Here is a 14,719-nt window from a genome sequence, read left to right on the forward strand (position 1 = left end):
TCTAAGGTCTGGTGCTCCTCAGGCTGTAACCTGCCACATCTGTGTCTCAGTAGGTTCCTAGTCCCTGGCCAGGCTGCTTAGCCTGAGGCAGCCACTGCATCACCTGCAGCCCCAGCCACAGACATTGGTGGAATGACGCTGACCTTTAAGGTGAGTGGAGCTTGCAATTGGCCCAGTATAAAAAGGGCGACACTTTTTTGGAGGGGTTGGTGTTAAAGGGGAGGCTTCTCCCCTTGGCTGTGGCTAGCTGTGCACTCTCATTTCTATTTTAACTGCCCCTTCTCCCCATGCCCAGCAGGTTCTCTTTTCCCATGCATGTGGTTCCTCAGTGCAGTGCCAGGTTCTTGCAGGGTCATATCACATGTCATGTTCTGCATGCAGTAACTGAGTTAAAAGCAACTGGAAGTTGGGCACATAAGCAAGACAATGCAACATGTGAAAAGGAACAGCCCTGTCCCCTCCCTGGAAGTAGCACATTTCTTGGGTAGCCCTTGGCAGCTGCAATGGACGCACCACTGTGCAACAGCAATGTTCAGGATAAGCATTCACTCAAAGGTGCCTTCAGAAAGACACTGAAGGATGAAGCTTTGGCTCTACAGGCTCATAGTTCACTTGCTTGAGACAGGAGGAGCTGGTGTAGATGAGTGCTGCCCACCCACCATGTCACCATCACCCATGTCCCCCTCTTAATTTAACTGCTCCAAGGAGCAGTTTCTATCAATTAGGCCACTCTGTCCACATTAATCCTTCCAGGCTGCTGGAAGGAAACTTTAAAACCATGTTCTCTCTTAATCTCAGAAGAGCTACAAGCCAGACCAGGGCAGGTTCCTGCTCGTGGTTAACTCCTCTCACAAGTGTATTAAAAGCTTTTCTGGCTCTTGTGTTGCTCCTTCTGAGGAGCCAGGAGAGCCCAAACAACAGATAAAGCAGCACCAACCTGCTCACAGCCAGGAAGCGTTTGCTCGCCTGCTGCTTGGGGCCAGGGGCTTGTTGTTGGGGAGAGGTGAAAGGCGCAGGTGACCATCAGCAGACGTGAAGCTGATGAGCATGAGCCCTTCTCTCTTCCCCTTCCCACGCTGCTGCAGCCCCTGAGTATCTCCCACCTCCTTTCAGAGGTTACCAGGAGTGGTCTCACAGTGCTGTCAGCATCCTCAGCACCGAGGGGCACACCCCCTCAAGGCCCACTAGCATGTCCTGTGCTGATCCTGACCTGATCCCGTCCCACTGAGGGAGTTCTCCATGCTGTGGGTGCTCTCTGAAGGCCAGTCTTGCTGGTAAAATCTGACATGAAGGCATTGGGTGCCTTGACCACATCCTTTGTCACCGGATCTCCTCCCCATTCAGCACTAGCTTCAAAGGATGATATTCAGCCACCTGGGATGGATGAAAATGTGGAGGAATAAACAATGACAAGCAGCAAGGCCATGAAGAGAACAAGGGTGATGCTTGAGGTCTCAGATACAAACCTACACTTATCCAGAGAGGGAGACTGCTCTGAGATGCAGCCAGAGAGGGCCTGATCACCAGCATCAAGCCATTCACAGCCACAAGGAAAGCCATGCTGGCTTTTAAGAGCTCCAAAGAGCAAAGAAGGACTGGAGGGTGGGGAAAGCTCTGCAAGGAGCTGCTCAGAGAAGGAAGTGACAGAGCAGAAGCAGCTGGTATGGCTGCAGCATGGGTTAAACACACAGGTGGGGGGCACAGTATAGGTGAAGGCGACATCTTCTGTGGTGGGAGCCTGGGGGGCAGGGGACAGAGAAGTGAAGAAGAGAAGGTGGAAGCAGGAGGGAGCAGAGAGCACTGTGGAGCACATGAGGCCAGCCTCGTCTCCTTTTACCTCTTCCATCCAGATTAAGTCCTGCAGGTTCCTTCCTGCTCCACACACAGTGAGGTGAGAGCCCGGCTACAGCTCTGCGGCTCCCTGAGAACACTTCCCAGCCTCAGCTACGTGAGAGCTGCTCCTCCCCAGGCTGAACTACAGCCCCAAGTGCAGCATTCCTAGAGCATGATGCCACAAACGCTGCTATCTGGAGCACGGGTTGGCCCAGCACCCTGTCCAGCAGGATCTCAACAGGGTCCAATTCCCCTGGGAATTTCACCACTTCCCTGGGGAGATGATTCAATGGCTGATAGTTCTCATGGTGAAACATGTTCCTCTTGTGTCCAGTTGGGATCTCCCCAGGAGTAACCTGTGCCCATCACCCCTCGCCATCACAGCATGTGCCAAGAGCAGCAGGAGATGCCCAAGGCTCTCATCCTGCCATAGCATGCAGAGTACACAGTGCCTGTCTTTCCCTGAAAGCCAGAAGGAAACAAAACTCCATGTGTGCCCTCCCTGCATTTTTAAAGATGACTGAAAATCCTGGTGCTGCTGAGGGAGATGCAGCCCTTTAAACTGGAATTACATGGCTCAGCTGCCTTCTACACGTGCATCCCACCCTTCTGAGCAAGTGGCATTATGGGCCAGGAACTCCACTGCACAGTAATTTTCTCACTAAGCCAAATTTCATTCTATAATAACAAATTATATTCCTGACCAAAAAAAAAAAAACCAAAACCAAAAAAAACCAAAACACTGACAAAAAAAAAAAAAACAACCATTCAACAACAACAACAAAAAACCCCCAACTATCTGAAATGAAGCTGGACAAAAATAAATTTATTATTGTATAGTGTGTGCACAGAAGTGTAAGAAGGAAATGTTTTATCACTTCATTTGTGATAGGCAAACAAAGCTAAGATTAAATCAAACTGTCAAGAATTAAAATTAATCTTCCTAAAGGATGCTTGTATGCATCCTTTACAGTGTGAACATCTAAACAGGATTTCGCCTCCTCTGTGTAAAAAGAAGAGAGTAACAAAACCAGCAAACCACCTATTTAAAGATTGCTTTTATATAAATATATCAGTGTGTGCATTCATGCACAAGAACATACGCACACTGGGCGATACCAGCACCTATGCCTGTCATATAGGCAAAGATGATGTCATTATTATCATTCTGCACTTAAAATACATTTTCCATTAATACATAGAAGCTTCCCCAGGACTGACAGTTACAACATATCTCTTTCAATAACACTCCAGTTATTTCCAAAGGTTTACAAGAAGGCAGGCCTTGCAGGAAATTATGTTGACAAATTCTCATTTCCGAAAATTCTTTCTATAGTTATGGCTATCTTTTGAACTTTAAAGAATCATAGAATCATAGAATAGTTAGGGTTGGAAAGGACCTTAAGATCATCTAGTTCCAACCCCCCTGCCATGGGCAGGGACACCCCACACTAAACCATGCCACCCAAGGCCTCATCCAATCTGGCCTTGAACACCGCCAAGGATGGAGCATTCACAACCTCCCTGGGCAATCCATTCCAGTGCCTCACCACCCTCACAGTAAAGAATTTCTTCCTTATATCCAATCTAAACTTCCCCTGTTTCAGTTTGAACCCGTTACCCCTTGTCCTGTCACTACAGTGCCTGATGAAGAGTCCATCCCCAGCATCTTTGTAGGCCCCCTTCAGATCCTGGAAGGCTGTTATGAGGTCTCCACGCAGCCTTCTCTTCTCCAGGCTGAACAGCCCCAACTTTCTCAGCCTGTCTTCATACAGGAGGTGCTCCAGTCCCCTGATCATCCTCGTGGCCCTCCTCTGGACTTGTTCCAAAAGTTCCATATCCTTTTTATGTTGAGGACACCAGAACTGCACACAATACTCCAAGTGAGGTCTCGCGAGAGGAGAATAGAGGGGCAGGATCACCTCCTTCGACCTGCTGGTCACGCTCCTCTTGATGCAGCCCAGGATACAGTTGGCTTTCTGGGCTGCGAGCACACACTGAAGCCGGCTCATGTTCATTTTTTCATCGACCAACACCCTCAAGTCCTTCTCTGCAGGGCTGCTCTGAATCTCTTCTCTGCCCAACCTGTAGCTGTGCCTGGGATTGCTGCAACCCAGGTGTAGGGCCTTGCATTTGGCATGGTTAAACTTCATCAGGTTGGCATCAGCCCACCTCACAAGCGTGTCGAGGTCCCTCTGGATGGCATCCCTTCCCTCCGGCGTATCTACTGAACCACATAGCTTGGTGTCATCAGCAAACTTGAAAGAAGTAAAGATGTGTCTGGTTAAAGCAGTAATATTTACACTCTTGCTTAAGTTTTATTTATGAGTATCACTTTGTATAAATCTAGTAGGATTTTTTTTTTTTTTAATCTTCAGTGGTGTTGGAGACTTTAATTAGGATTCAAGAAAAGATTGTCTAAATCTCAGTAAATATGGCAATAGCAAGCTCTGACATCTTACTGCTTTTTGATATTCATCACTTTGATTTTCTATATTTGAAACCAACAATTGTAGCTCGCAAAAAAAAAAAAGGTAAACCGAAGTCAGGAGAATTATTGTGAGCATAAATGTTATACCATATTATGTCAATTTACACTGCAAAAAGGATAGAGAAACTATCACAAAGTCAGGAGTGGGGCTCATTAACTATTGAAAAAAATTATCTCCGAATATTAATTGATTTTTTAAAATTAATCCACAGAGTTTCATATCCTTTTCAAGTATGCTTCCCATTAATATTCTAGCAATGAAGTTTGCTGCAGGTTAGAAACCCTTTGTAGATCTATGTGTGTTTTCTATTCAAGTCCTGAATAAATAAATTCTACTGTGTGAAATATTCATGGGAAGTCTTTTAGTATTCTATTATAAAAATCAGAGTTTGTAATTCTGAATAGTCATAGAGGAAATCTATATCTCAATCTTTTGTTGTTATGCTAATCATTCTATACCATTCAACCTACACAAATATAGTGAACTGCAAAAGCATAACACCCGGGAAAGTCACTAATGATGTATCTACCTACAGATATATATACATATATTTTAGTTTTACTTTTTTTTTTTTTTCTGTCAGAGGAACCAGCTATCACACAGGTTCTGAGTGAACTCCATGAAAGTACACAAAGACCAATCCACCTGGACAAAGTAGATTTCACTGCATGTCACCAGCTCTAACTGACTACCTGATTCCATTAAGAGCTACATAATAAGGTAACAAGTGGGAAGCATCTATTTCCCTCCAGTGACTACTGTAAGATGTCTAACTAATTAGGGTCAATAAGCTGTGATAATCACCGAAGTTACAAGCACTAAATTCTCTTAATATTTTTACTGGCCACTTTCAGTGGCTTTCTGATCTGTTGAAGGCATTATCAGTATTGCAAAAACAGGCAACAAGATACTGAAAACAAAGGGCTGAGGATGACAAATTAGCTCTGTATCACAAAAAAGCAGGTGTTAAAACATCGCTGCTAAAATGTTTAGATTTGTGTCTCCTTCTATACTTCTCAGTTCCTCATCTGTAGCACAGTGACAATGCACTTCTCTACCTTTCAGGAAACTTGTGATTATAAATATTATAAAGAGAGCAAAATCAAATATTTTAAAGAGGAAAGGAAAACTTCACTGCTAACTACAGAGAGATAATAACAAGTCATTCTCTATTGACAAGTCTGTCTGCTTTTCCTAAATTAAAATTAAAAGCCCTTTCAATAATCAGCTATTAGAATAGTCTTTAAGAGGATGACACAACAAGACATTTTCTTTTTTGCTATATTTTCCTTATGATGAATTCAATCTGAAAAGGCATTCTAGCCCAGCTCCTCAAAGGTACTGAGATGGATAATTCGTTCTGAAGTCAGCCAGAGCTTCCCTTATAGATCCATGCCCAAGGTATTTTTTTAGACATGCACAGCAGAAAAGCAACTTAATAATTAGTAATGCCTTACTTATCTAACTGAAATGCAATGAAAACAAGAAAATGTTACCCATTTTGCAGCATGATTAGATTCACTGATATGTTTACTTAAATTATGTAAAATTTCATATTTACCAGGTCAACATATAGCCATGTTTTCACGGGTTACTGCAACATCAGATATGTAATGGTCTTAATACTTTCCTCAAAGCCTGTACTGGAAATGGAGAGACCAAGTGATTTTCCCAAGGTCACATATCAGCTCTTGAGTTTTTACATTACAAGATTTTTTCAATAGGCAAGATGGAGCAGTTTTCTTGAAATACATATTATTTCCCCAATTTAGTAATAACATGTCAGAAATCATGATCAAAGGAAATAATTTAATCTAATTTAAAAAAAAAAATGGTTGAAGAAAACAAAGGTGAAATGCTACTCAGGAATTGTATAGCAAGGCACTGTGAACACAGGAAGGGAAAAGAGTCCTGAACCACAGAGATCAGGGTGGTACCTACTGCCAGGAAGAGAGACAGGAAGAGCTTAGGAGAAGAGTGAGAGCACACATTCTCCGACCAGTAAAGTTTGCACCTCAGGCAAAAAGAGGATTAAGACCTACATCTGTGTATGAGTCTAATCTTAATGAGAAGAATAAAAAGATACTGCTTTTTCTCCACTTAAATTTCCAGCACTCTCTCAGCAAAAGCACCTTAGATCTACAGGTTTTTGAGATTTTGTATTCCTACTTTCACTCAATGGCCCTGTCTATTAATTTCAAGTTCTAGAGGTGATTTCATCATCAAGCACTTATATTTCTTTTTCAGAAGATTTCTGAAATATTTTCTCTCCTCTGGAGCTGCCAGCACAGTGGGCTTCAAGGGAAAAGGTGAGTGCTTGTGACCCTCTCCAAAATAAGAACAAACACAGCTTGTCTAAGAAAAAAGCAAAGAGAAAACTTCAAGAAAGAAAAAGTCAAAGCAAAATAAATAAAATTATTTGCATATTTTCCAAAACTTCACAAACCATTCAGAAGTTTCTGCACTCACAAGGAGCTCTAATTCGTCCAAAGCATTTTTTTTACAAGTATGCTTAAATTTATGGGTTTTAACTTTTCACCAATTTTCTCTAAGTTTCTATCAAATTTACTGACTTACAGATTTTAAAAAGGGCTTTCTGTGCTTTTGAAGCCTTTCCCTCTTCTCTGTCTCAAAGAGAATCAGGAGTACCAATATTTCCAAGTTTTTCTCAGAGGTTTCCTTGTCTTCACAGGGATAACAGATTGCCCTCACAGGTCAACTTCATTCTCACCTACAGTTTAGGAACCCTGAAGACTGAAGATAATAAGAAAAAGAAAAACAGCACTCTTTAAGCCTGTGGTATCACACAGAAAGCACAGTTTCATGTTCAGACATAACTAGGTCATTTTCTTCCAAAAGAAAGATAGGTTCAGAATACTGTACTTTCCAAAGTAATCTCACTGCTTTATTCACTAGTAACTGTACTTTTTGTTTTATTAGTGGCAGTCACAAGGCCAAAAGATTTCAAAAGTGACCAAGCACTTATGTGTTAGGAGAAAATACAGGATGGCCTCTTCATTTGGTCCAAATGCAAAAGGTCTGCTTTGAAATGGCATTACTTTTACAACTTCCTCAAAAAAGGAAATTGAAACCAGCTTGTAATGTATCCATTAGATTTACCAGCAATTCCTGTCCTCAATTACTTCCTTTCAATCTCAGTGAAGTCAGTTAAATTCCAGCTCACAACATTAAGTCAGTTATAATGCTAACCAAAGACTTCTGCTTTCAATAGTGTAATTGATTTTGCATTGGAAAGCTGTCCAAAAATTCCTAAGATCTTTTCTGGCAGCTGTACCTACTGCAGCAAATGACTCTTGACCCTTGTACACATACATAATGTGTTTGTGTGTGTATGTTGCAAATTCCCCTTTTCTTGATAGAAAAATTATGGGGAGATAGAGATCACAGTAATATTTATTGGAATATATTTTATTAAGCTGTTATTAGTAAAGGAATTAAGCCAGTATTGTTAAAAGCAAGTAACTGTTTGCAAGGTGCATTTGCTTATTCCCTCTGAACCCATGGGTACACGGTGTCACACACAGCCACTCACAGTCACCTGAGTGAAGGCCAGCCCAGCTCTTTAGTCACAGGGGAGATCTGCACTGGTGCTGCAGTGCCTTGCAGGCAGGTGTGCAGAGTCCCTCCACAGGGTCCCTGGTTTCCTCAGCAGCACAGGCAATGCTGGTGTCTGTGACAGCACACAGCTGCCACTGACACCTTGGATGCGGTCTGAGTTACATAGTCTTTCACTGGCATTAGCATGGCCAGGTGACCATTATGCATGCCTGGCAGACTCCGGGTCATTCATTTCTTGAAGATGCAACAGGATGACAAATCTCCAGAGCCTGTCAGTATTTGGGAGATTTTCACACATTTCCTCTCAGCATGTACTTCTCTTCAGCATGCTCTGTTCTCACCCATGTGTGTAAATAGGACCCATTCATGTCTGCTTGCACAGTCTTTATGACACATAGGTAGGTGTTTGAGTCCCAGCTTCAGTTTACTGTCCTCTCCCTCGCAGAACAATACCATAAAAGAAGCTGTGTCTCTGCTGGTCTCTGTTAATATATTTGAAAGAGATAGCACACCTAACAGGGCTTGAGTACGCTTTTGGGGTTGGAGTGTGAGTGCACAGGATTGCAAGACACCTTACATTATCCTTATTCACTTCTGAAAGAAACGTCAGTGAGCAGATGCCAAAGCATTGGTGGCACGTATTGTAAAAGACACAAAAAAGTCTCTTGTGCTACATACAGAGCCAACCGCACTGTTTGTGATTAAAAAAAACTGAGTCCAAGTTCCAGCTGCTGTTTGACATAGCTGCCAAAGTGGAGTATCCGGCCCACTCTAAAATAAATATTGTCAATAGATCCCTATACATCAGTCTGATATTACTGCCCTGAAAATTGTGGAGTTTATAAGGTGAAATGAGGAAAAAATATTTGGCTGAAACCAAAGCACAATGCTTTTACTTGGGAGAGGATGTGAAAAAGGGCCATAACTCCTTTCTTTAATCTGACTGCACCTAGGTGCTTGCTACAGTCACAGCCAGGCTGGGTCCTCAGGCTTTTCCTTCTCTCTCCCTTCCCCATCCATGTAACTTGTAGAGTTTCATATCCAGAGAAGCGAATTGGAGAATGAGCAATGAAATGAGTAATGTAATTTGGTGCTTATTGTCACAGAAGAGACAGCATGGTGTTGGCTTCTTTCATGTCGACAGTAAACAAAATTCAATTACTGTTTGGATATGATCAATTATTGCCAAACTACCTTCCAAGTCTGTTTGTTCTGTTGGCATGAAAAGAGCAACTCTTCCAGAAAGGATGTCAAATGTTCCCGTGGTAAAGAACAAAGGCAGAAAGAGGAGAAACAGAACATTAGGAAGAGGTATTGAATGGCAGTAAGACCATTTTGGGTCTTAGTTTTGCTGTGTAAAGCCCCTGAAGTGTGACAAGGAAAGTGTTGTCAGAGCAGACCCCAGATGGAGCCGCAAAGGCTATCAGTTGTGCTTTGAAGGCTTTCCACAGCACCCAGAGAAAATAATGCCTTGCAGCTGGTCAGAAGAAAAATCACTGCAATGTTCAGCACAAAAATGTCATCGATATTCTATCATTACTACCACAATTTACACACGTGTTTAAATTTCTTGGAGCCTTTTCAATTAACCCAGAGAAGGAAAGCCAACTGACTGTGCAAAAAGGCATTTGTGTGTACTGATGCTTTTTAGAATCTGACTGTTTCTCTATTCAGTACCACAGGGCTACTTTATTTACCTATGCAAATATCTTTAATCTATATTTTTCAATTGACATGAAGTAGCAAATATCCAGTAAAGATATGGTTATATATGGTTATATTTCAGCAATATTGCAAGCGGCGACTGCCACATAGCTTCTGAACTCCGGAAGTTTGAGGTAATATTTTGTAGCAATGATTCAAGAAAATAGTGAAAGTCCAGACATAGATGGGGGAAATACAGGTGCTTGTCACTGTCTTACTTTGAGAACAGGGAAGGGATTGGATTATAAATTATTTTAAGGTAATAGAGCCTTGAATACATAGGCATATCTATACTGTCAAATCATTATATGCAAGTGTGTCATACTAGAAGTTCTCAGTTTTGAGAACTTGTTTGAAACCTACTGGAGTTGATACTCAGCTGTGTTTTCTGTTTGCATACTGAGGATTAGTGCATACAAAAATTGTAGGTATATGAGCATGCTATTTTATCTGTTTTCAACGTATATGATATGTGAATTTTAGAAAATGACACAGGTTACAATTTTGAACTGGGAAAAATATAATTTATTGTATTGAATTTCTGCAGAAAGAAATGCTAGAAAAATTAACTGAAAACATCATTAAGCAAGTGGTAAATAAAAAGGCAATTCAGCAAGACAGTACTGCCTTCACTTTCTACTTCTCACTGGCCTGAAAGAGGTTTTTACTGAGTACTTTACCAATTACTTCTGTTAGGCAATTATTGGGAAAATACTGATGATACCAGGCCTTGAACAGTCACTGATGCAGTGATACCAGGTCACATGATCCATCAAGTCCACAATTTCGCCTGAAAGCCAGAGACACCCTCCCCATCCTCCTGACTGTAGAAGCAGGTTTGACACTTGTGGTGTGGCCATAATAGCAAATTCCTTTATTTTCCTGATTTAAGTTGTAGTGGTCAAGTACCCTCAACTAATTGTGTGATTAGTAAACTTTTATTTTCTCTTTTACTGTTTTTTGACCCTCCTTTTCACCACAATTTTACTTCCATTTTTCCACCCCATTGCCAAAGAAACAACCTGCAAACAATTCCCTTATCCCCACCAGTCCCAGTTTCAGAATGCCTGTTACCTCGGCACTGTTTGTCCCATGTGTTAACACTGATACCTTTACACTAGGCATTGCTGGACTTTTGAAGATTTTAATCCCCAGAAAGTTACTGGGCCCCTGTTGTTAGAAGTTTAATCAGCTCTCCCATAACTCCTCCTTAAACTCCTGTGGACACAGACAGCCTCATGGCACTACCTTTAATTGTTTCAGATCTGCACAATCCTATTGATACATCCAGTGGTTTCTCACATTGTGTCCAGTGATTTTCCACATTCATTCGGTTATCTCAACTACCCAGACAGTGGTGTAATCATTTATTTGCAGCCGTAATGTCTTCAAGCAGCATGTACAGAATTATCTGTGAGCAATACATAGTCTATACTGTGTTTCTTATATATATATATATACACTGCATAACACCTTTCTGTCTGCAGAGGATCTTAAACTCCTCCAGTATTTGGAGCAGTGAACTCTAGTTTGTATTCCTGTTTTATTGCCACTAAACTTCTAGGTTGGGCTGTAAATCAGCTAAAAGAAAATAAAGGCTAAATTAGAATATAGGGGCTACTGAGAGTTTATTCAATTGCACTGAAGTATGTCTTTGTCCACTGATGCTACTCTTAGTACAGTATATGAGTATACATTCACATAAGGCAGTAAAGAAAACAAGCTAATGTTCTAACAAAGCAATCGCTTTTAGAGAAACATGTTTCAGTGAAACAGACTCCACTGTAAATCTTGTAAGAGTGAAATAATTCCATTTCTATTGCTTTGACTTTCAAAAGAAAAAGACAGTATACGACAAAGTACAGAACAGCCATGCTGAACAAGACTAAAAAAGCTGTTCAGCCCAATTTTTTCGTAGTAGACAAATGATGGCTGCTTTTGCAAAATAAGTATGAAAACAACATATGACAAAGGACAATTCCAGTGCACTGTCCCCATTTTCAACAATTTAAAGCTTAGGGATTTCCTGGGTCCAAGCTTGTATGTTTGTTGCTGTGTGTGTTTATATCAACAGGCATCGATGGATTTTTTTTCTTTTCCCTATGAGCCAGCTCTTTAGGGGGATCAAATGCTACCTCCGTTACAGCCCACACATAATATGGTAATGCTATGTTTCCAAACTTCTGCAGAGAGTAAAGTGATTCTGAAAAGATGACATTTAGTAAATGAATCAAGGAAAAATGTAAAGTCTTCTGCATATAGTAAGTCATTTTAAAAGGAAGGCCTTAGAGCAATACCATCCATCAGGAAATGGGATTTTTTTCAATTGACTTTTATTTTATTCCTAAACTTTTGTTTGTTGAATTTTTAGTTGTATAGCTGATTACACACAATGTGTGCTCCTTACAGAATATAACATTAACTTTTTTTCATTGTCCTTATTAATACAACCTATTATGTCAGGAGGAAAAAATATTGATCTATTCAAAGTTATTTTTAAAACTATTATAATGATAGTAGTAATTCCCCCCCCAAGAATGTATTGAGAATAATCATAGAAGGAAAAATTCTTCTCCCTGAGATTTGAGATTATAAACTAAATATACTCATAAATAACACAGAAGAAAACAGATCCTTGAATAACATTGAAAAGAGAAACAGAAAATAAGTGAACAGGAGATACCAGGCTCCACCTTGATGACAGAGATATAATGCCACAACTTTTGTGTCACAGATCATTACACAGAGCCATCTCCCCTGCTCCCCTACACGAAGTTACAGAGAGATGATGAAATAATGTTATTAAGATTACAAAGGCAAACGTTCAGATATTTAGAATGCTATGGTGAGTTTTACTTTACTTGCACATCTTATTTTTCCAAAATAATAAAAAATCTCTGGAGATCAATCAGAGCTAAACAGGGAGATAAATGTGTATCTGTAGCATCCTTACCTGTTTCTCAGAAAAAGATAACCCTGCAGTTGGAGAGGCGGGGGCCTGTACTGTGGTGATAGGAAAGATCTCTTTACAATTAGGGCAGCTGAATAGTTCTTGCTAAACTTTTAACAGGTAGATAGTAACTATCAAGTTCTCTTCTCAAGAAGTTTGACTTGAAAATAGGATCCAAAGTGCTTGGCTGTCACAATGATGACAAAGTCAAAGGTAGCCCTGCTTTGTGTGAAGAGCTCTGACAAGTCAAATCCAATTTGGTATTTGAGAGGACTTGCTTAGAAAAGAGCTTGACGTTCCCTGTGCACAGTAGCAATGCCGGTTAATTGAGATCCCTGACCTATCCTCTCTCCGAATATTTGAAACCTCCCCTGGAACACATTTTACTGCCCACTCGGTAAAGCTGATTCAGCTGTGTGTGCGGATTTATGCGGTGAGCCAGACCAGTGTAATCATTGGTATTAAAAAATAATAATACCTTTTTCAGGGTATTCAGCTTTTTCTGTTTGTTTCTCAGCCTCCTAATTCCCATCAGCTGACTTACAGCATAGCCTTCACAAGCAGCTGAGGGTGTGACAAGTTCATTCGGGGGCTAAGAATGACTGATTGCACTGGGAAGGGATGCAAACTGGTGTAATAGTTAAACCACTAGAGAAACAGCACAGCGCTGTGACACCTCACAGCCTGGAACTGGCAGGGTTGGTATCAACACTGAAGCCAATTAGCCCTGCAGGGCTCTGAGCAGTCAGATGTGGAGCTGGGTCAGCTGCTTCTCCATTACACCCACCAGTGCTCCCACTTCCCACAGAATAGTGCAGAGCCACCTGCACTGACAGCCACCATTGCTAGCATGCGTCCTATGGGGTTGACTTTTGTGGCTTTCGCTGTCTGCAAGAGCAGCTGTGCTAATGAGCCTGAGCTAGTCTTGGCATCAGCACCCACTGCAGGGTGCTCTGCCTACCCTAGCGCTGAACTGGACCCATTCTGGCTCAACAGAAGGTCAGCTTACACATCTGTACACCCATGCCATGCTTAATCTGCAGCTCAGATAATCCATCTGTGGATAACTGTGAGCTAACAGTTAGATGAGGTTTGGTTTTCTTTTGCAGCATTTAGTAAGATTGTACAGATGGATGCCTTGAAAAACTCAAGAGGAAACTATTAATTCTGTCTTCAGACCATAATTTGTGTGCTTTGCTGAAGATAAGATATCCAAACATGTAGGTAAACACAGTGGTGCTTTGTTTGCTTTTTTAGCTGGTGCTCCACCCTGTATCTTGAATGACACAGGGGTCCCACAGAACAAAAAACAGAACTGAAAATGCATTAAGAGTATTAACTTTCCCATTGCATTGGAACAAAACAAAGGAAGTTAATATTAGAGGCAACCTTAATTGCAGCATCCTCTAACCTTTAAAGCACTACCATGGCAACCATGAAGTTCTTTATATATGCTGCTTTATATGAGAATGAATGAATTAAATCTTGCTTTCTCTGTACCTTTAGTGAGTGTGCTAGCCTCCACAGTAAAGTTTACACTTTCAATCAACGTTTATTGAGAGAAAAAACTTCCCACCATCCTCTGGCGGAAGGTTGTGCTGGTGGGGGGCTGCTGTGCTCCACCCTGATTCCAGCTCAGCCCAGTTAGTAATCAAAGGATGATTAGCTCAGCATCAGAGGTCCAGAAAGTGACTAAGGCCAGTGAATCCTGATTAAAGCAATTTTTTTTTTCCTGGTTGTTTGAAGCAGGACACAGGCATCATCCTTAGCTTCCTCCTCTGTACCTTATGTAGTTCCTTAGTTTGAATACTGGCTTTTGCAGAATACTGGCTGCTCCTGGGTACCATAGTTTACCTTTGACTGACTTGTTATCAAGTATTTGAAACCTTCCTCAGATTACATGTATTTGTTCCTAAACATCACTTACTTTTGCTTAGAGAAAACTGTCTGTTTGACAGCAGATTTTGCTATACAATAGGCAGCCAAAACTTCTCTTTCCAGTAACTCTTTTCAGTACAGTAGCTATATTTATTTCTATAGCTATAAAAAATATATAAGAATATAGCTGTTATGTCAGATGTTACAGGTTAGCATTACCAGGAGGTATGTGCACTTATATATCCCTTTAATTAACCAATGTAAAGCACATAACCAGTGACAC

This window comes from Psittacula echo, assembly GCF_963264785.1.
Source record: "Psittacula echo genome assembly, chromosome: 1".
Taxonomy (NCBI): Eukaryota; Metazoa; Chordata; class Aves; order Psittaciformes; family Psittacidae; genus Psittacula; species Psittacula echo.